The sequence below is a fragment of the Orcinus orca genome, chromosome 20 (assembly GCF_937001465.1).
Source record: "Orcinus orca chromosome 20, mOrcOrc1.1, whole genome shotgun sequence".
In the NCBI taxonomy this organism is placed as follows: domain Eukaryota; kingdom Metazoa; phylum Chordata; class Mammalia; order Artiodactyla; family Delphinidae; genus Orcinus; species Orcinus orca.
This window is the reverse complement of record NC_064578.1, coordinates 41,850,562-41,872,737: the sequence shown is the minus strand read 5'-3', so window position 1 is coordinate 41,872,737 and position 22,176 is coordinate 41,850,562. Positions and strand designations below refer to the sequence as shown.

The 22,176-nt window shown below is 52.1% G+C and overlaps 1 protein-coding gene across 1 annotated transcript in view; it reads left to right on the top strand.

Moving 5' to 3' along the window:
- The window catches only part of PEPD (peptidase D), a 114,503-nt gene that overhangs the window by 45,982 nt on the left and 46,345 nt on the right, over positions 1-22,176 (top strand). The window lies entirely within an intron of this gene.

The following is a 22,176-nucleotide window of genomic DNA, read 5'->3' as shown; positions in this document are numbered from 1 at the left end:
CCTCAGCCCCGCTCCAGGACCCAGGGGTCCGTTAGCGTGCTGCTGCCCACAGCGTGAAGAAGCCCTGGGGTCAGACCCAAACTGCCCCAGTGGCTCCCCTCCCGGCCACCTCCCGGGGCAGGAAGCCCCCATTCCCGACTGTCACCGGTGACTGCACCGCGTGGGAGTCCCTGTGGGGAGAAGACACCGAAGCTGCCGGTTCTCCCCCTGTGACATAATAGGAAATGCGTATTTGGTCTCTGCCCCAGTTCCTGGCACGGAGCTTGTAAAACCTTTGAAATTCCGATAGAGGAGCATCTGTTGTTCTCTACAATAAGCCCCTTTCCACCGCCCTTGAGTTTATGCTAACGAGGGCCTCTCGGAGGCCCCGACCTCCTGGGAGAAGAGAGGGAGTAGAGATGGAGATTGAGTTCTGACCAGTGATTGAATCAATCCTGTATCTAAGGAGGTCATGGCCCTTGCATAAGCCCTAAACCAGAGGGTTTGGAAAGCGTCTAGGTTGGTGACCACGTGGAGGTGCTGGGAGGCTGGCATCCCTGGAGAGGGTTTGGCAGCTCCACACCCCTCCCCCGCACCTTGCCCTCTGCCTCTCTTCCATTTGGCTCCTCCTGAGTTGTATTCTTCCTAATAAAGTGATATCAGTAAGTAAAGCACTCTCCTGAGTTCTGCGAGCCGTTGTAGCAAATTAGGAAACCCGAGGCTAGGTTTTGTGGGAAGCCCTGATTTAAGGCCGACGGGTCAGAGGTAAAGGAGGCCTGGGCTTGTGGTTGGTGCCTGAAGAGGGGGCGGTTTCGTGGGACTGAGCCCTTAGCCTGTGGGGTCCGCACTAACTGTGGCAGTTACTTAGTGTCAGAAGGTGTCCACAGAGAAGTGGACAATTGCTTAGTGTGGAAAACCTACATATTTGCTACCAGAAGTGTTGTGAGTACGAAAAAGCGTTTTACCTTGTACCCTCCACCCTGGGCTGCCCTTTCCTGCCTGGCCTTGTCAGAGCTTGGTGCCGCTGCCCCTTCCCCACCTTGCAGGGCCCATGTCTGCCCCAGGTACCCTCAGGGCCCGCTCTGCCTCCACACGTTAGCAGTGCAGAGTGAGGGCGAGGTACAGACAGTTGGCAGCGGGCACCTTGGGCATTTACAATCACCATCACGTGGCTTGGGGGTAGGCGGCTTTTCTCAAAGTCTAATAACCCTTAAAGGAGCCCTGAACAGGGAGCCTCTATATTGCTCTCCCCTTACCCTGGGAGGTAAGAGGTTGACATGGCCTCGGAGGCCCCGCTGCTGTGCCTGCCCAGGAGGGGGCATGGAACAAATGAGTCATCAAGGACCCAGCTCAGCTCAAGGAGGACGGGGGAAGGGGCAGAGCCCTCTAGCTCTTGCCTCCGTGCTCTGGGATTCCCGGGTCCTTGCCCCCACCCCCCACCTGGGACAGGAGGAGTTCTGCGGGGCTGCCAGGGAGGTGGGCTGGGCAGTGGGTCCCTCAGATTGGCACTGGCCCAGAAACCTGTTCCCAGCTGAATTGGCCCATAGTGACCCACAGCTGATGCTTCAAATAAAACGACCGAGAAATTAGAGCAGGACTCTTGGTCCAGTGTGGAGCCACGCTGACTGCTGCATTGTGCCCGGAACTGCGGGGAGTCCAGCTCTGAAGGTGGCTCCTGGCAGGGGCCTGAGCCGTCCTCGGTGTCCCAGAGCCAGATCAGCCTGGGTGTGAGTTCTGGGCCAGGGGCTGGTCACTCAGCATACCTCCCCCAGCTCCCTGCTTCCCAACCCAAGGTAATAGAGGTCTTTTTTTTTCTTTTAATGACGAATTTCAAATACCCACCACCCGCACGTCAAAGAGTATAATGAACGTCGAAGTCCCCATCAGGGTTTTCTGTTTGGTTTTGTTTTCCTGGAGTATTTAAAACCAAACCCCAGACATGGTGTCATTTTACCTGTGAATACGTCAGTGGGTGTCTCAGCGGATGACGGTATTGTTTTCCTTTTCATGTAACCGCTGTGTCCTTATCACATCTGAGTAAGTTAACAGTAATCCTTAATGTTGTAAATGTCTAGTTTATGTTGTCTAAAACTATCTTTTTAGAACTGGTTTGTATGAGTTGGGATTCAGGGTCTACACGTTGCGGTTGGCTGTTGTTTGGAGGAGACCCTCTTGTTGAGCTGAGCTCCGGGGAGATCTTACTTTTGTCTGCAAATTGCCCAGCCTTCCGCTCCACCCTGCGTCCCAGGTTGGCCCCACCGCTGCCTCCTCTGTGGACCAGGGGCGGCCCTTGGAGGAATGATCCTGAGGCTCTGGGCCAGAAGCAGCTGCCCTGAGGGCGCTGAGTGGCATTAATCCAGCTCAACGTGCCAGGTGTGTGCCCTGTTGTGCACCCCCTGTGGCTGGCCGTAGGGGGTACAGGGGGGAAGCAGTGGCTACCCTCGCACCCTCAGCCCGGCAGGGGGGCCATCTGATCTCTGGGTCCCTGAGACCTGAGAGCAGGGGGGTTCCTGGGGTGGAGTGTGGGGAGGGGTTTTAAAAGCTGAGGCAGAGATGATGAGGACAAGAGACAGAGTCTGTTCCCGAAGGGCAGGTAGGAGGGGTGACCCTGGGAGGCAGATGGTGTCACCCCCTGGAGACAGTGGGAAGATGGTCCTCCCGGGACATTGAGGTGTCCCTGGCCAGATTTGAGGAGGGCATCACCCACTGCCAGTGCCAGCCTGAGCCCGGGGGCGTCTGTAGTGGTGAGGGGGCCGACGTCACTTTCTCTGTCCCCGCAGGCATGTCACTGCCCAGGTAGCCTGGGATGCTGTTTTGTGGCCTGTGTCCTTGGAGCCTGGGAACTTTCTCTCGGAGGCCCCATCTCGTTAATCTGCAGTGTCTGCCCCACAGTTGGTATCAGGAAATACGTGTGGGCGGCTTAGATGGATGGGCAGGAGAGAGAAGAAAATGTCCTGAGCTACTTTTTCCTGTCTTCTCTCCCGCTGTGGACTTCAGCATTCTTCTCTTAACCAAGTAGGAGTATGAGATCATGTCTAAAGCAGGTGGGGGCTCCCCAGGAGGTGTGGCCTCCTTAACACAGGCTGGACCGATGCCCAGGATGGTCCAGGGCAGCGACTCCCGGGCAGGCCACCGACCCCTGGCTTAGAAGAGTATCCCTAGAACCTTCCGGACGTTCTGCTGAGAGCATGGCCAGCTCCAGCCCCACGGAGGGACACAGGGCAGGAAGGGCAGGGATTCCTGGGGGTGGGGGTGGGGGGGGGATTGGGGCTGATTTTCTGGGAGGCGGGCATATCACCGGCACAACGGCGCTCAGACTCAGACAAGGGCCGCTGGCCAGGAGACCCAGTTGTAAGCCTCATCTTTTTGTTTTATCATCAAAGGTTTGTTATAAAATCTGGAAGGCATGTTAGAAACAAGGAAGCCAGCTGGTGGTATTTATTAAGACTCCTCCTCTGTGCTGTGCCTGCGAGCAGGGTTCCAGGGAACATGAAAATCAGTTTCTGCAATTGAGGTGTGGTGAATTGTGTTAAACCAATAAGACGTTAATGTTTGGGTAAATCGGGTGCTAATGGCATCTGACTGCAGCCCAACCAGGCGATGCATCTTACCTCCTCGTGTTACTTAATGTTCGTGGCGTCACCGGCTTACAGCCGGCTGGCATGGGGCTGGCAGCTGAATCAATTACTGGCAAACACTAATTTAGAGCATGCTCAATTGGCTGTGTAAGCAGCTCCCAGTTCACATTTGCCACAAGGAGATTAATAACTTGATGTTTTTGACAGTCTGGGACCTTACCTGAAATGACGCTCTCTTTCTCTCCAAGCTGTGAACGGGGCATTTCGGGCCCTTTCCCGGCAGCTCCCGCGGGGAGTGTGGGAGTCATTTAACAGGCAGAGGGGTCTGTGAGGTATACTAGGGGACAGCACGGCGTTGTCCTCCTCCCCCGGCTGGCGTCCTTCTTGGCACACAACCGGACTGCATCTGGAGGCCCCTGTCAAGGCCTGGGTTTCCCTGTGCTCCATCACAGGCATCAGCCCACAATAAGAGTCTCCTGTTTTCTTTGTCTTTTTTTTTCTAAATCTTTATTGGAGTATAATTGCTTTACATGGTGTGTTAGTTTCTGCCTTATAACAAAGTGAATCAGTTATACACATACATATATCCCCATATCTCTTCCCTCTTGCGTCTCCCTCCCTGCCACCCTCCCTATCCCACCCTCCAGGCGGTCACAAAGCACCGAGCTGATCTCCCTGTGCTATGCGGCTGCTTCCCACCAGCTATGGATTTTACATCTGGTGGTGTGTATATGTCCATGCCGCTCTCTCACTTCTTTCAGTCACTTGTTAATGCTGAACCGCACGGCGGGGCTACTCCGTGCTCAGAGTCGCCTTGCTTTCTTCTCCCCTTTGGCCGGAAGGAGCGAGTCAGGAATCTGTGTGTTCAGTGTGGCCACTGGGCCCGGATTGGGGGCGGGGAGACAGGGCCAGGCCTGAGGGTCTTCTCCCCAGGGCTGCAGGGTGGGGGTCTCCCCCCTACAGACAAGCCCCCACTACTCACGCCACATACCACACACACACACACACACACTCCAAAACACACACACACACACACACACATACCACACACACACACACACACACACTCCCCACCACCCATACCATACACTCACACACACACACACATTCCCCAAAACAAACACAAAAACACAAACACTCCCCACCACCCACTCATACCACACACCACACACACACACACCACACACATACACTCCAAACCACACACACACACACACACACACACACTCCCACCACTCCCACCACATACCACACACACACATGTCCCGCATCACATGCACATAGCACTCGCGCACAGATTCCATCCGAGCCACGTGGTGCTGGATCAGCGGCTTGATCGGTGGTTGATTTTTCAGATTACCCGCCCGGGGAGCAGGCTGCAAAAATCCTTGCTGTGTTCTTGTTAAAAGAGGCCTGTCCTTTTGTTTTTCCTGAGGATTAGAAGATTTAACTGTAGTGAGGGTAATTGGAAGGTGGGAGAGTTTACAGGAAACCCTGCACCCCTACTAAGCCGTGGTGATTGTGTCTGCAGCGAGCGTAGGCGGGTGTGTCCGACCTTTTCTGTCTCTCCCGCCCAGGCCTCCGCAGCACAGCTGCCCCTGAGCCCACCCCTCACCCTTGGCATTGCCACCCCACCCGCTTCTCGTCTGGACCAGCTTCTCTGTCAGATCTGCAGGAGCTGCATCTCCTGCTCTCAGGTTAGCATCCTCTTCTTTCTCTGCTCATCCCTCCTGGTGCGCTGTAACCCCTGCGGGGCCGTCTCTTAGACGCCTGGGCCTGCGTGGCCCTCCTCTCACTCTGGGTCTCTCTCTGCCTGGCCTGCTGGGTGTGGTGGTCCGACATGGCCCTGTGTACCTCTGAGCACCCCCATGGGTCATGCTGGGATCCAGGTGTCGTTGGTGAGGCACAGCACCAGGAGGCCCTCATTACTTCCCGCTTTCCTGGAGGTCCTGGAGATGTTCCCTGGACACGTCCAACGTAATCTGGTCTCAACCTAGGCAAGCTTGGGCCTCAGGGAGGCTGCCCTCAGTTATCTACCTCAGGCAGGTGCTAGATTTTGCCTGGGGTCTTTGCGGCAGGTCTGGGTCCAGGCAACCACTGAGACCAGAGCCCCTGGGTAAGAACAGCTGTGATGGGCCCTCCGCCGTGGGCCTGGTCACTGTCTGGGCAGTGAGTGCCCTGCACCCTCCACAGCAGACACGTCACTCACTCTCGCTGGCCACGTTGAGGGATTAGGCTGCGCCTGGCCTGCTGAGACCCCCAGGTCTGGGTGCGGCCCAGCTAGCTCTTTGCCTCGCCTTGCGCGGCTGCTGCGGCTTTCCTGCCAGCCCACCACGAAAGGGTCAGGAAACCCCCATCTGTTTGGTGCACCCCTCAGGAAGGCAGCCCATGAGTCCTGCACCCCGCCACACCTCGGTGTATTGGAGCTGAGCCCTTTCTGACAGAAGAGTCAGGGCCGTCTTGGGTGGAGAATTCCTGGGCTTTTGAGCAGGCTTTACCTCATCCTGGGCCCCCGGATACCAGGCAGGGCAGGTCCTATGTGCCCACCCAGCCTGCTCTGTCTGCAGACCTGACATCAGAGAGGAGAACCAACAGATTCTGCAGAGCCCGGTGTCTGGGAGTATAGCTGGGTCTTAGGGGTCGTAGGGATCTGTGGCTTAAAGCCCGGATAGCTCATTTTGCTTAAAAAGTAACTGAGGGGCTTCCCTGGTGGCGCAGTGGTTGGGAGTCCGCCTGCCGATGCAGGGGACTCAGGTTCGTGCCCTGGTCCGGGAGGATCCTGCATGCCGTGGAGCGGCTGGGCCCGTGAGCCATGGCCGCTGAGCCTGTGCGTCCGGAGCCTGTCCTCCGCAATGGGAGAGGCAACAACAGTGAGAGGCCCGCGTACCGAAAAAAAAAGAAAAAAAAAAAAGTAACTGAGAAATGGGCACATTTAGGACATAAACTAGCGTGATATCCAGCCAGAAAGCTGGGCAAAGAACCAGAGGGAAGGACTTCCTGCAAATGTGCACCCTGGTTGATGCAGCCCTAATTAGAGCTTTTGGGGGGCAAAGCCAACAGAAATAGACCTTTTCTTTTCAGATGCCGGGGGAATTGCCCCTGGAGAACCCATTAGGTAACAGTGGTGCCAGCAGGCATCTTCATGGATTTGCCTCTAGTGTTTCACCATTGAAAGTGGTGCTGTTGATTTTCGATAAATATTTATTGTAAGTTTAAGGAAGTAGTGTCTTCTTCCTGGCTTACTAGGAGATTTTATCAGGAAAGGATGTTGAATTTTATCAGCCTTGTGTGTCTGTGTTTTAAGCAATTGATAAACTTTTGACTTTAGAACAGGTTTAGATCACAGAAAAGTTACAGGAATATTACAGACAGTTCTCTTTTTCCCCTGTTGTTAATGTGATTGTGATCCATTGTCACCACTCATGAACAGTGTTTTTTTTGTTTTTGTTTTGTTTTTTTGTGTCTGTGTTGGGTCTTTGTTGCTGTGTGTGGGCTTCCTCTAGTTGCGATGAGTAGGGGCTACTCTTTGTTGCGGTGCGCGGGCTTCTCATTGCGGTGGCTTCTCTTGTTGCAGAGCACAGGCTCTAGGTGTGTGGGCTTCAGCAGTTGCAGCACACAGGCTTAGTAGTTGCGGTGTGCTGGCTCTAGGGTGCGCGGGCTTCAGTAGTTGCGGCACATGGGCTTAGTTGCTCTGCGGCATGTGGGATCTTCCCGGACCAGGGATCGAACCCATGATCCCTGCATTGGCAGGCAGACTCCCAACCACTGCACCACCAGGGAAGTCCATGAACCGTGTTGATATGTTATTATTATCAAAAGTCCATACTTTATTCCACTTTCCTTAGCTTTTACCTAATAACCTTTTTCTGTTCCAGGATCCCACCCAGGATCCCACATTACATTTCGGCTGCCCTGGGCTGTGGCCAGTTCTCTGACTTTCCTTGTTTGCAGTGACCTTAACAGTTTTGAGGGGTACAGGTCAGGTATTTTGTAGACCGTCCCTCAGTTTTAGCTTTTCTGATGTTTTTGTCATGGTTAGATTGGAGATATGTGTCATTGGGAGGAGGACCCCAGAGGTAAAGTGCCACTTGGATATCTCATTGTTTCAAGGGTACAGGTTAGTGAACTGACTTATCATTGATGTTGACCTTGATCACCTAACTGAGCTGGTATTTGTCAAGTTTCTCCATTGTAAACGTACTTGTTTTCCCCCTTTCCATACTGTATTTTTCAGAAGGCAGAATACACAGCCCACACTTAAGGAGTGGGGAGTTATACTCTATCTCCTTGAGCGGGGAATTATCTACATACACTATTTGTAATTCTTCTGTACGGAAGGTTTGTCTCCTGTCTCCTGTTTATTTATTCAATCGTTTATTTACTTATATCTGTATGGACTCATAGATATATGTTTTCTACTTTGGGTTATACACCAATATTATCAATACATTATTTTGTTGCTTAAATTGTTCCAGCTTGGCCGCTGGGGACTCTTCCACACAGGCTGACACACTGCCTAATTTTGCTTTTTGAACACCTTCTTAGTTTCTGGCACTGCAGGGTCCTCCAGGCTCATCTTGTATATCCCTTGCTCCAGCCCTTGAATCAGCCATTGCTCCGAGGAGCTCTCGTTCCTTTTATTGGATCATGGTATCAGACACCAAGATTGGGCACTGGGTGTTCCTTAGATTAATTTTATGACTAGACTTCCTGGTGCAGAGCCAGCCGGGCATCCCCGGCACACCCTACTTTGTTGTGGTGGATTACTACTTTAATAAGCTGCAGGATTGAAATGGGGAGGCAGTCCACTTTAGAGCTTAGGGAACGGTCTCTAGAGACTGGTGTCCTGGGTTTGGGTCCCAGTTGCGCCACTTACTGTGCCTCAGTTTCCTCATCTGGAAGAAAGGATAATAATAGCACTTAATAGGATAGTTGGGAGGATTTGGTGAATTAATATATGTATAGTATATAGAACAGTATATCTAGTAAGCATCATAATGATTGTTTTATGTATTTATTTATTTAACATCTTTATTGGAGTATACTTGCTTTACAATGGTGTGTTAGTTTCTACTTTATAACAAAGTGAATCAGCTATACATATACATATATCCCCATATCTCCTCCCTCTTGCATCTCCCTCCCACCCTCCCTATCGCACCCCTCTAGGTGGTCACAAAGCACTGAGCTGATCTCCCTGTGCTATACAGCTGCTTTCCATGAGCTATCTATTTTACATTTGATAGTGCGTATATGTCCATGCCACTCTCTCACTTCGTCCCAGCTTACCCTTCCCCCTCCCCGTGTCCTCAAGTCCATTCTCTACATCTGCGTCTTTATTCCTGTCCTGCCCCTAGATTCCATATATATATGTATGCATTAGCATACAGTATTTGTTTTTCTCTTTCTGACTTACTTCACTCTGTATGACAGTCTCTAGGTCCATCCACCTCACTACAAATAACTCAATTTCGTTTCTTTTTATGGCTGAGTAATATTCCATTGTATATACGTGCCACATCTTCTTTATCCATTCATCTGTCGATGGACGCTTAGGGTGCTTCCATGTCCTGGCTATTGTAAATAGAGCTGCAATGAACATTTTGGTACATGACTCTTTTTTAATTATGATTTTCTCAGGGTATGTGCCCAGTAGTGGGATTGCTGGGTCATATGGTAGTTCTATTTTTAGTCTTTTAAGGAACCTCCATACTGTTCTCCATAGTGGCTGTATCAATTTACATTCCCACCAACAGTGCAAGAGGGTTCCCTTTTCTCTACACCCTCTCCAGCATTTATTGTTTGTATATTTTTTGATGATGGCCATTCTGACTGGTGTGAGGTGGTCAACTCATTGTAGTTTTGATTTGTATTTTTCTAATGATTAATGATGTTGAGCATCCTTTCATGTATTTGTTGGCAATCTGTATATCTTCTTTGGAGAAATGTCTATTTAGGTCTTCTGCCTGGTTTTGGATTGGGTTGTTTGTTTTTTTGATATTGAGCTGCATGAGCTGCTTGTAAATTTTGGAGATTAATTCTTTGTCAGTTGCTTCACTTGCAAATATTTTCTCCCATTCTGAAGGTTGTCTTTTCGTCTTGTTTATGGTTTCCTTTGCCGTGCAAAAGCTTTTAAGTTTCATTAGGTCCCATTTGTTTATTTTTGTTTTTATTTCCATTTTTCTAGGAAGTGGGTCAAAAAGGATCTTGCTTAGATTTATGTCATAGAGTGTTCTGCCTATGTTTTCCTCTAAGAGTTTTATAGTGTCTGGCCTTACATTTAAGTCTTTAATCCATTTTGAGTTTATTTTTGTGTATGGTGTTAGGAAGTGTTCTAATTTCATTCTTTTACATGTAGCTGTCCAGTTTTCCCAGCATCACTTATTGAAGAGGCTGTCTTTTCTCCATTGTATATTCTTGCCTCCTTTATCAAAAATAAGGTGACCATATGTGCATGGGTTTATCTCTGGGCTTTCTATCCTGTACCATTGATCTATATTTCTGTTTTTGTGCCAGTACCATACTGTCTTGATTACTGTAGCTTTGTAGTATAGTCTGAAGTCCAGGAGCCTGATTCCTCCAGCTCCAGTTTTTTTTTTTTTTGCGGTACGCGGGCCTCTCACTGTCGTGGCCTCTCCTGCCGCGGAGCACAGGCTCCGAACGCGCAGGCTTAGTGGCCACGGCTCATGGGCCCAGCCACTCCGCTGCTTGTGGGATCCTCCTGGACCGGGGCACGAACCCATGTCCCCTGCATTGGCAGGTGGACTCTCAACCACTGAGCCACCAGGAAAGCCCTCCAGCTCCGTTTTTCATTCTCAAGTTTGCTTTGGCTTTTCGGGGTCTTTTGTGTTTCCATACAAATTGTGAAGTTTTTTGTTCTAGTTCTGTGAAAAATGCCATTGGTAGTTTGATAGGGATTGCATTGAATCTGTAGATTGCTTTGGGTAGTATAGTCATTTTCACAGTGTTGATTCCGCTGACCCAAGAACATGGTATATCTCTCCATCTGTTTGTATCATCTTTAATTTCTTTCATCAGTGTCTTATAGATTTCTGCATACAGGTGTTTTGTCTCCTTAGGTAGGTTTATTCCTAGGTATTTTATTCTTTTTGTTGCAGTGGTAAACGGGAGTGTTTCCTTAATTTCTCTTTCAGATTTTTTATCATTAGTGTATAGGACGTAATGATTGTTCTGATGTTATTTTACTGGCATTGTATATAGGTTCAAAATAGGGGATTGAGGTAGACTTTTTTTTTTTTAACTTCTTAGTCATATTTTAAGATGAGAGTTTTTGAGATCACGATCTGGGAAGCTCTCCACGTTTTTCCATTTTTTGGAACAATTTAGAAAGCATAGGGGCTGTCTGTTCCTTGAAGGTATAAAGAAGTCTTTTGAAGCTGTCAGAACCTACTGTTACTTTGGGGAGAATTTCTTTGATACCTTTTCAAGTTTTTCCTGGAAAATTTTTATTTTCATCAAGAATTTTAAACTTCTTAGAACCGAGTTATCAATTTTACTCTCTTAATTTTAAAAAATATGTGCTCTAGGGCATTCCCTGGCGGTCCAGTGGTTAGGACCCAGTGCTTTCACTTCCCCAGGCCCAGGTTTGACCTGTGGTCAGGGAACGAAGGTCCTGCAAGCCACATAGCGCAGCTCCCCACCCCGCTAAGAAATTCTCTATAACTGTAGTTGTATTTCCTTTCTCATTCCTAACATTATGTGTTTGTGTTCTTTTTCTATTGATTAGCATTTCCAGAATTATACCAGTTTTATTGGTATTTTCATAAAATCAGTTATTAAATGTATTTATTGGTTCTGCTTGTCTAACTCATGGATTCCCAGTTTTATTATTGATTTCTTTCTCCCCCCCTTCCTGACCTTGTTTTGAACATCCATCTTTTAACTTGTTTAGTTGAATCTTAGTTTTTTATTTTTTCCTCTTCAGTAGTAAGTGAATTTTAGCTAATATATTTTTTAATGCTGCTTTGACCATATCCTAAGAGGTTTTGATGGATTTGTTTTTTAACCCAAGAAACGAACTAAGAGCATTTCTTTTCGTTTCTAGGTAGATGTGTGTTTTGTTAACTTTTTATTATTAGTTTCTGGTTTTATCACCTTTATAGTGAGAGGTTATAGTCTATGTAAATTTTGAGATATTTCTTTGTGGCCTGTTTAGACATATTCTTTGTCAGTCTTTTATGGAATACTGGAAAATGTTTATTTTTTTATTTATTTATTTATTTTTTTTTGCGGTACGCGGGCCTCTCACTGCCGTGGCCTCTCCCGCTGCGGAGCACAGGATCCGGACGCGCAGGCTCAGCGGCCATGGCCCACGGGCCCAGCCGCTCCGCGGCACGTGGGATCCTCCCAGACCGGGGCACGAACCCGCGTCCCCTGCATCGGCAGGTGGACTCTCAACCACTGCGCCACCAGGGAAGCCCGAAAATGTTTATTTTTTAATAAACAAAAGTAGAGTGTACTTTGGTGTACATGAAATCAGATTTCTTACCTTATTCCAGTCCTCTGCCTCCTTCCTTATTTTTGTATATTTAAGATTAAGAGAGGTGGTTTGATGAATTCCCCTTTGTGATTCTTAGTAGCTTTTGTTTTATTCATTTCCATCCCAAGTTGTTTGACGTATAAAGGTTGATGATTAAGACTTTATTGTGACATTTTACCTTTTTACAGCTTTTAAGAACCATTTTGACCTGATTAATCCTTTTTATCTTGAATCTGACTTTAACTGATACTGGTTTTGCTATTAAATGTTTACTTTTGTTGCATTTTCCTGGTGTATCTTTGCTTACTCCTTTACTTTGAATTTTGTTCATTGGTTGCAGTTTACTTGTTCCAAATTGAGCCCCTCCCAGTGTCAGGAGGGCCATTCGCGTCTGTGGTGATGACCAGTATGTTTGGTTTTTCATCCAGAGTCTCCTTTGGTGCTTTCTGGTTCTTGTTCTGGCTTTGAAAGAAAATTTTGTTTGTCGTTGGAAAGTTGGTGTTAAGAAGTTAATCATTTTAATAACAGTTATTTAGATGGCACTGTCTTACTGAATCCAGTGTGGACCCCTATTTTGTACTGCGTTTTCCCTTTCCTCTAAAGCATTTAATTTGACCCCGCACATTGGAGAGTCCTTGCGTTGCCTCCTATGTGAAGGAGGGCTTTACTGGGTATTGAATCTCTGTTCTATGAAAACGTTCCCTCCATTGTTGCTGGAGATCTTAGGCCAATCATATTCTTTCTCTTTTGTAGGGAGCTTCTAATTTTCTTGCCTGATGTTTTTAGGACTTGAGCACAGTAGTATTTCCTGAGGATCTCTCTCGGTTCTGTGCTTCAGCCATGCTTTGGGAGTCATGGGTCCCACTAGCCTCACCAGCTGGGTGGAAGGCCCTGGAGGTGGCTCCTTGAAAAGTGGCTCCTTAAGAAGGGCCTCGTGTTAGCCGACAGCTCTTCAGCCAGGCAGCACGGGTGGGTGCGGAGGGCAGCGCAACTCAAGTGGCAAGACTCAGATAAGGTGTATTCTGACCTAAGCCAGTGAAAGGTAGAGCAGAGAAGCAGTCACACCTCGACACAGAGCAGACGAGGTGGAGGAGGACGCAGCCTGTTGACTGATCCAGGTGACAGTTCCGGTGATGCCAGCAGCAGCCCTGTGGAGTCAGGAACAGCTGGGCCACCAGCCAGGACAGGCCAGAGGCAGTGGCCGCGTGCACAGTCAAGTGAGAATGTCACACGCTCTGTATTTCCTGTCTCTTGTCCTGCTGGTCTCTCCCCAGGGACAGGCATTTATCCCCTTGGGTCATGTTTTCTGAGACCTGTAATTATATATCACGTCACCCCGGACAGATTTCACTGCCTGGTCTCTCTGTGACTTCCTTCTCGGTTACAGGAGCTAACATGGTGACCCACTGGGTGCCAGCAGCTGTGTAGACAGGCCTGGGGTTGTCCCTGCCTCGGGGCTCTCCTCTTTTCTCTCATAATCCCCACTTCTGCGTCGGTGGAAAGTTCGCAAGCTTGTCTTCTCATTCACTTCCTGTCACCCCCTTCCGGAAGCTCTGCTCCTCCCTTATTACGCTCATTTATAACTTGGCCACCGCGTCTGTGGTCTTAGAGAGCCCCTTCCATCGTGGCCCCTTCTCCATCCATGACTGTGGGCTCTTGCCCTTCAGATGTGCTGACCCTGTGGAGCCCATAAAAACATGGGCCAGAGACTCTAAGTTGCCTCCGGTTTCCCGAAGGGAGACGTGCGCTGGCTCCTTCTGCACAGCTGAACGAGAGCTGTCTGATTGACCCTGAGATGCAGGGTGCCACTGAAATGGCTCAGGCCCAGAAGAAAAGGAGAGGAAGGTTTGGGTTGCCTGTGGATTCACTGTCAAGTTGAGCCCCCCAAAGGAGCTCAAAAGGAGGAGGGCGTGAGCCACGCCGGGGGTGCAGCAGGCCTTCACGCTCTGGCAGTGGGAGGCATCTCCCCTGCACTGGCTGCGGCTGGAGCTGGCTTTGGCCATACCCCATTAGCTGGCCTACCTTCCCCCGGGGGCCCTGGTGAGAATGGGCTGCAGAGCCTGTGGCTTTCCAGAAGCCTCTGTCAGGTTAGGGTCTTGCGGGGAGTGGAATCTCTGGTGTCCCTACTTCTTACTCCCCAGGAGGAATTTTCTAGCAAGACAAAGTCCAGAGGTTGTAAACTGGTGGGTAGCCTTTGGGCTAGACCCAGGGCGTAAGCAGTGTTAGTTTGACCCACACGGTGGAATTTTTGGGCTTGTTTTGGTTGTTCTAAGTCAACAGTTAAAAATCAGGAGACTTCTCTGGGTTTCCCTAGATATTGAAATTGATAGTATCCTTGGGCTGAAACTCCCATAGAGCAGCAGCCCAGTCGGGCAGAGTAGCCTTTGGGGCACATGCTGCAGGCCCCACCCCTCCCTGATGCCTCTCCCAGCACTGAGGCGGACCCTTTCCACCACCTTTTCTCATGGCTCTCATGACATTGGTTCTTTCGTAGTTGAGAAAGATTTCTCATACCAGTGTCTCTATCAAAAGGAGGAAAGAGGAAAACTAGTCAAAAGGGTCATGTATTTCAAGAAACATGGGAGTGCTGTGGGGAAAATGAAAGGACTCTTTCTCATATTTTGTGTGTAAATCTCTGGTCAGCTTCACTCCTTTACAAGTTACCTGCCAGGTGCCCCTAGGCCTCTGAGCTGGTACTGGCCCTCACCCCGACCCTGGAGTGGCCTTTCTGCTTTTCCGTACAGGAGGAGCCCCATGGCAGATAGGAACGGGTGAGGATGTGGTGCGTGGACCAGGGGCCCATCTCGGAGGGCAATCTGCCCTGTGTGGGTCCGATGGTCAGAAAGCATTTCTCTGGGTCTCAGGAGCGTCTGGTGAGGAATTATCCTGTAGGAGCTGTTATTTCGGTTTGGCCCCAGAACAAGCAGACAGTTGTGATTTTGCTGCAAGGTTTGCTGCTGGTTTTTAGAAAATTCTCATCCAGACCTATTACATTCTGGTGCAGAAAGATGCTCCCTGTGGGAGCAATTATTCTGGGCTGGGAGTTTTTCCCTCCTAGCTCTGAATTCTGTAGATGTCACGAAGGCTTTAGTCCAGGAACTCTGAAAGCCCATTCCCGTGTCTGCTAGCAGGCACGTATGCTTTTAAAACCCGGACGTTATTGATGGTGGAACCACAGAGAGGGTTTCCCACTTAGAGGTTTCAACAACAGGGGCTGCTCTGAAGCCACAGTTGTGTCCCACACGAGCCCCCCCCAGGCCAGGCCGGCCTCTGTGCCCTGGACTGGGACTCTGGCGTGGAGGGTGGGCCGTGTGGGCCTTTGAGCTTCTACGGTTGTCAAAGGGGCTGCCACGGTCCTGGCTGCGGCCTCCTCCTCCCACAGCGGCCCCAGAACAGGGTGAGGAGGGGTGCAGGGTCAGGTGGATGGTCAGGAGATGGGCTCCTGCAGCTCCCGTGGAGCCGGGACTCTCTGCACACTGTGCTTGAGGCTCAGAAGAGACAAGGATGTCCAGGAACCAGGCTGCTTCTGCCTGGCTGCGGGCCATGTCCGGTGTTGGTGACAGGCCTCGGGCCAGGGGTCTGGGCTAGCATGTCATCACTGTGGAGTGTCCTGGGTTCCTTCAGGCCCCAGTACTGCCATGACCCAAGTCCCTTCCTGTTCCATTCTTCTCTGAGCAGAATAAGACGACGGCCCCTGCCCATGGGTGCAGCCCTGGCCACAAAGGCTGGCATCTTCCGGCCAGCACCTGCGGGAACCTGGTGTGGTTACCGCTGCTCACAGACCCAGCCGGCTGCGTTTATGTTAATTCCACTGTTCCGTTAGAAAACCCAGTTCTGTGGCAGCCACGTCTCCTTATCCTCTTCTGCTCCAGCATCATGCAGCTGTGCCTTCCCCCAGGGCCATCCTCCATGAACGTGCCACACCCCCGCCAGCCAGGTGGCCTGCACTTGTGACAGCACTTTGGGTCCCCTCGCTTGTGGGTGCGGTCCCCTACCTTCTGTGTCTGGGCCTGAGGTGGGGCTGTTCTCATATCCTGACCTTGAGGAGTGGCACTGTGGCCTGCCCGGCGGCTCTCCTGGGTGTCCTGGCAAGGGCCAGGTGCTCTATAGCCATCCCTCCAGCCTGGGGTGACTGGGGCTTGTTGGTGGAGAGCTATGCCCGTCTAGCCCCTCGCACAGTAGACGCCTGGTGGCTGTTAGGGTCAGTGCCTGGCTGGGCTTGTTTTTGCTGTGTTTGGGGGTTTTTTTGTTTAACATTTATTTATTTTTAAAATTTTTGGCTGCGTCAGGTCTTAGTTGCAACACACGGGATTTTCATTGTGGCCCGCGGGCTTCTCTCTAGTTGTGGTGCGTGCATGTGGGCTCCGTAGTTGTGGTGTGTGGGCTTAGTTGCCCTGCAGCATGTGGGATCTTAGTTCCCCGACCAGGGATCGAACCCATGTCCCCTGCATTGGAAGGCGGATTCTTTACTACTGGACCACCAGGGAAGCCCCTGTTTTTGCTGTTTCACTTTATCTTGCTGCTCATCCCAGCAAGAGAAGTGGGATTTGACTGCTCGACCTGGAACTGGGCTGGTGGCTCTGGAGATGGGCACCCTGGGTTGGGGAGGCTGGCATTGGCTGGGCCCTGCCCCCTTGGGTGGTGAGTAGCCCTTTTGTGGGGTAGGGATTCCTTGGGAGAGAGGTACCAGCTGCAGGACTGGGGAAAGAGGGTCCTCCTGGGGCACCTCATTTGCAAATGGGGTACCGTGTTGGTCCCACTAGCCACAGCCAGGTGGCGCGTGTCCCTGGGGCCCTGGGTGACATTCTGCTGAGGGGTAGGTAGGAAGGGCTTGACGGAGGCATGGGCAGCTGGCGCTGGCTGCAGCCGGACGAGTCCCTGTCCCGCAGGTGAAAAGACACAGGAAGGAGTGTGCAGGTGCCTGCGTGAGTCTGGGGTCCGGCTGCCAGCACAGCCCATCCAATGAGTGTGGTCGGTGCCTTTCTCCCCAGCGTGGGGTTACTCAGAATAGGCTCGACGCAGCCCATATATTTTCGGCATGAGCTGGAGTCTTTGAATCATTTATCTTGCCAGCTCTTCTTGAAACTGGAGAAAGGTAAAAATTCGTCTAGGTGCTGAGAAAGGAGCCTGGAAGGAAAAAGTGCCTGGTGGCTGCCGTGATGGGTGGCGTGCTTGCAGATGGTGCTGGTGGCTCAGAGATCAAACAGCTGAGAAATGGTTTCCCAGGAAGAACTCAGAGAATTCTAAGTAGGTAATGAGTAGTGACTTTCTTTTGATTTACGGCAAGACTCGGCAATCAATCTATAATGCTTTGAAGAGGAAGGAGATGAATCTCCGAGAGGCTGCAGCCTGGATGGTTCTGACGGGCAGCCCTTCCTTGGGGTGGGAGTGGGGGTGGGCGCCAGAACTTCAGCCAGGGGCAGGCTGGGGGTAGGGCTCTGCATCTGTCTTCGGCCATGAAGACACAGGCCCCTCCTGGCAGGCAGCAAAGCTGTGGCTGGAGCCGGCCTGGGGGAGTGGCTGCTCATGTCCTCTCTCTGGCCTCTGAGGTCTTGGCTTTGACCCTGGCGGGACTCTGGTTCAGCTTTTAGGTTATGGGCGATTCAGGCTCTGGTGCTTTGTGATCACAGCCTCCCTGAGAGCGTCTGGAGGCCTCTCATCCTTCTGGCCTGAAGGTGTCTGTATTAGTTTGCTGGGGCTGCCATAATAAAAGATCACAGACTGGGGGCTTCAGCGATAGAAGTTTATAGTCATGCAGTGTTGAAGCTGGAAGAGACCAAAATCAAGGTGGGGGCAGGTTTGGTTTCTCCTGAGGCCTCTCTCCTTGGCTTGCAGATGGCCACCCTCTTGCTGTATCCTCACATGGTCTTTCCTCAGTGGGTGCACATTCCTGGTGTGTCTGTGTCCTAATCTCCTCCTCCTATAAGGATGTCAGTCAGATTGGATGAAGGTGCCCATAATGGCTTCAGTTTAATTTAATCACCCCTTTAAAGGCCCTGTCTCCATACCGTCACATTCTAAGGCACTGGGGTTAGGGCTTCAACATAGGAATTTGGGGGGCACACAACTCAGCCCATGGGAGTTCACCACTGACATTCCAGAGGGGAAGATAGACAAGCAGGAGAGTTATCAATACATGTGGTGATAAGTTGGAGTCCAGGAGAGAACAGGGAGTGACGGCCCAGCGTGACCCTCGCACCGAGGCCGAGAGGGGCTGAGGAGCCAGCCCGGCACTGACCCACCTGGCGAGGGGCACAGGGACCGGGGCCCGGTGGGTAAGAGAGGAGCAGGTGGCAGGCCAGGTTTCAGTGAGGCGCCCCTCGGAGATGTCTGTGATTGGCGTGACTTAACCTGCTGAGGCTGTGGCTTTAGGTGGCAAGTGGACAGAGGCGGCCACAGGCGGGCAGTGAGGAGGTGGCAGGGCCGTGAGAGGAAAGGATGGGTTGCAGGATGTTTGAGGCTGGAGCTGGAGCTGAGGGCTTGCTGAGGGATGGCACGTGGGGGTGAGGGAAGAGAAGGAATGGTGGGAGTCCCAGGCTTCAGACTTGAGGCCTCGTGGTGCCGAGCCAGGCAGTGCAGGCCGTCACGCTTCCCCGACGCCCCTCGCCTGTCCCCTTACAGGCGAGTCTGGTCCAGGCAGCCCCGGGTGCCGCTTCCAGACTGCTTGCTGCTTCTTCTCTCGCCTCCTGCCTCCCGGCCTGAAACAGAGGCTCTGCCTCAGGGCTGTGCTTTTATGACATCCGTGCGTTTGGATGGGAGAGAGCTCCTTAGGGGCCTGGCTCTGCACTTTCATTCAGGGCCTGGCTGTATTTCATGTCCCTGCCTTAAGTGCGTGTGGGGTGGGTGTGTGTGTGTGTGTGTGTGTGTGTTGTGTGTAATGTATTCGTGTGTGCTGTGTTTGTGTGGAGGGGTGTGCACACCCATTAAGCACGCCCCCTCACTCTGCCTGCCTGAGAGCACACAGGCCTGGCCCTTGCAGGTCCCTTTAGACCACGGGCAGGAGGTGGGGTGGGCCAGACAGATCTTTGGAGGGACAGAGCCATTCGTGGGACTGACGACCAGGTGGAGGAGTGAGGAGGAACTGGGGCAGTGGGTCTGGGGTCTTAGAAATGATCTGCCAGTGACCTGTGCGGACAGGAAGGTGGTGGTTCTCAGGGGGGGGCAAAGGGGCTTTGGGGATCAGAAGTTCTTGGTCCAGCGTGTAAGACACAAAACCCCTGAGGCCGGGGCGAGTTCCCTCAGCTGTTCGTTCCTCTTTCAGCCCATTCTTTTGTTCTGCAAGCATTTCTTAAGCACAAACTGTGTGCCAGACACTGTTCTGAGCCCTGGGGATCCAGCAGTGAAGGAGGCCCTTTACCCTGGAGCTAGTTCTGGGAGAGGGAGGCCATGGGCATTGGCCCAGCGGCAGCCCCTCAGGCGTTTCCAGAGGCCTGGGCTTTTCCACCTTCTGCCATCAAATAAGGGTATGATGCATTTCACCCTCACAGCAACCGTCTGCACATAGGCACAACTGACTCTTTTATAGGCAAGGAAAGTGAGGAGCAAAGAGGCTGAGCAACTTGTCCGAGGCCATACCATTGACAAGAGGCCAATCCATTGAGTGCTTGACCTTTGCCGTTCGGCCATGGCGACCTCTGCCCGATGGACGGGGGCCTGCTTCTTTCATCCTGGCAGCGATCATTGTACAGTGCAGGGTGCCAGAAAGGCCCAGGTGTCTTTTATGGGAGTTCTGATTTTTTAAATTACCTCTGCAAATTTTAAATGATAAAGACCTATCACTTTATGAATTATGATGACATATAACCTAATGCCAGAATCGGGGTGGGGGGGAATCTGGCCAACCAGGAAGGAAGGGGTTCTGCCTCCTAAAGTGGAAGAAATGGCCTCCTGAAGTGCCTGAGAAATGGCAGGGCATGCAAACCCCCCCTCCCCCCCACCCCACATCCTGGGTCAAGGTCAATCTCAACCGGGAAGCCCAGGGGCCATTGTCTAGAGGCTAGGGTGTGGCCTTCAGAGGTTGCTCCAGCTTCTAGAAACATTCTCTGTGGCCCTTTAGAGACTACGGAGCAGGGTAGACATGCGGGAGGGGGCAGAGGTCACCAGCAGGGATGGACGGTTCTGGACTGCAGACAGGGCAGAGAGAACAGGCCCTGCCTCAGGGCCTATGGCGGCCTGGTACGTAGCAGGTGCTCAGTAAATGTTCCTGAGGAAGAGGAGGACTCCGCAGGCTCCTCACTCAACCCTTGGAGGATTCAGGGGCCAGGGAGTCTCCAGGCCAGCTGGGGCCAAAGTCGTGCATGTCAGAGCAAGATCACATCCCACCCCCACCCCACCCCACCCCACCCCACCCCACCTCACCCACAGCCATGCCCTCTTCCCGGCAGCCTGGCTTCCTGTGGATGTGGTCGCTGGCCCTGGCGACCTGACAGCCCAGTGCTTATCGAGGAATTGGGTCTGCGCCCCTGCGCTGGCAGATAAGAGGCGTGTTGGTGTCACAATGAGGCGCGGTCGTTCACAGGTGGTCTCGAGGCCAGACAAAGGCCGGCCTCGCCAGGAGGATGTTAGTACGGCAGGCTGTCCAGGTCACCTCCGCAGGCCTGGGACAGCCAGAGCTGACCTCGCTGGGCTTGGCGGAACCTACAGAAACCAGCTTCACTGTCCCTTCAAGACCAGGATTTTCCAAAGTCATTTCCAGATATAGTCCGTGCGGTGAAAACTGGCTCAGAACTACGTTTAGCGTTTTCCGTCGCAGAGCGTTCTGATTTGACCATTCAGAGGGCTCGCCGGGGGGGGGGGGGGGGGGGCGGGCAGCGGAAGCCCTCTGAACCCTCCCGCTGCTCTTGGCCGAGCCGGCTGACAGATGCCCCCCACACAGCGCCTGTCCTCGGCCAACAGGCCACCCCTGGGCCCGTCCTGCCCGCCGGCCAGCAAGTACTGGCGCATTCCCAGCTTGCCTGTGCCAGTTGGTTGGATTACAGACATTTATTGGGGGCACTACAGGTGCCAAGCAGTGTTCTAGGAGCAGAGAGACAGAACAGAGGGAAACCTATCTGCGAAGCTCTAGAGGGAAGAGAAACAAAATAAATAAGCAAAATGTACAGAATATTCGACGGTGACAAATACTACAGAAAACGGAAAACCGTGAAAAGTGATAGAGGGAGTCCTAGGAGTGATCTGCGGTTTTGAGTTGGGGGGCATCGCAGCCTCGCAGAGAGGTTGGGTACGACCCAGTGGGGCTGGGGGCCGAGCCCAGGGGTGGCAGAGGAGAGGAGCAGTGCAGAGGCCCGAGGGGCAGAGACGAGAGGGCCGGGGGGTGAGGGCCGAGGGGCGACAGGTCGGGCAGCGGAGGGACTGTCTGATAATGGAGAGTAGCCTTTGGCAGCTGTGCTGAGCAGAGACAGCAGCGGGGCAAGGGCGGCAGCAGCAGGCCCCACGAGGAGGCCCCTGCAGTGGTGAGAGGTGACAGGGCCCCAGTCTGGGGTCAGAACGTTTGAGGGGAGAAGCCGACAGGTTCTGGGTGTATTTTATGCTGGACCAGGTGAACCCGAAGGCTCAGAGGTTATCGTGGAATCTGGTCCCGTCTGATTCGGAATGTAGAGCCGGCAGGATTTGTCGTCAGATCAAGGGTGACTGCAGGGTTTTCGACGTGAGTACCTGGAAGGATGGACTTGCTATTAAATGATTGGGGTCGGGGGGGAGACTGGCTGGAAGAGTCCAGACCACCTGTGCCTGGGGAGATCGAGGCAGCAGAGGGGAAAGGTTCATCTCTAGCCAGGGTCACCCGTCTTGTGACAGGTCCCACTGGACGTCGTGTAGAATTTTTATACATGAACCATTGCTATGCTTGAGGAAAAGCCAGCATACAGTCATTCAGAGCACTTGGAACCGTCTTCTTGTAAGGTTTGGTTTGCTCCAAGGAACGTATGAAAGGCATTAATCAAGGCCTGAGGGTGGCAGCACCTGAGAGGCTGTGGTCTGATTTAGTCCCGGATGCTGACGGGGGGGGGGGGGGGGGGGGGGGGGTGGCGCCAGCCGCCCTTCACGAGGATGCTGCTGGGCTGCGTGACCCGCAGACCCCGACGAGCCAGCTGTAGTGGTCGTCTCTGGGCCGAGCCCTCT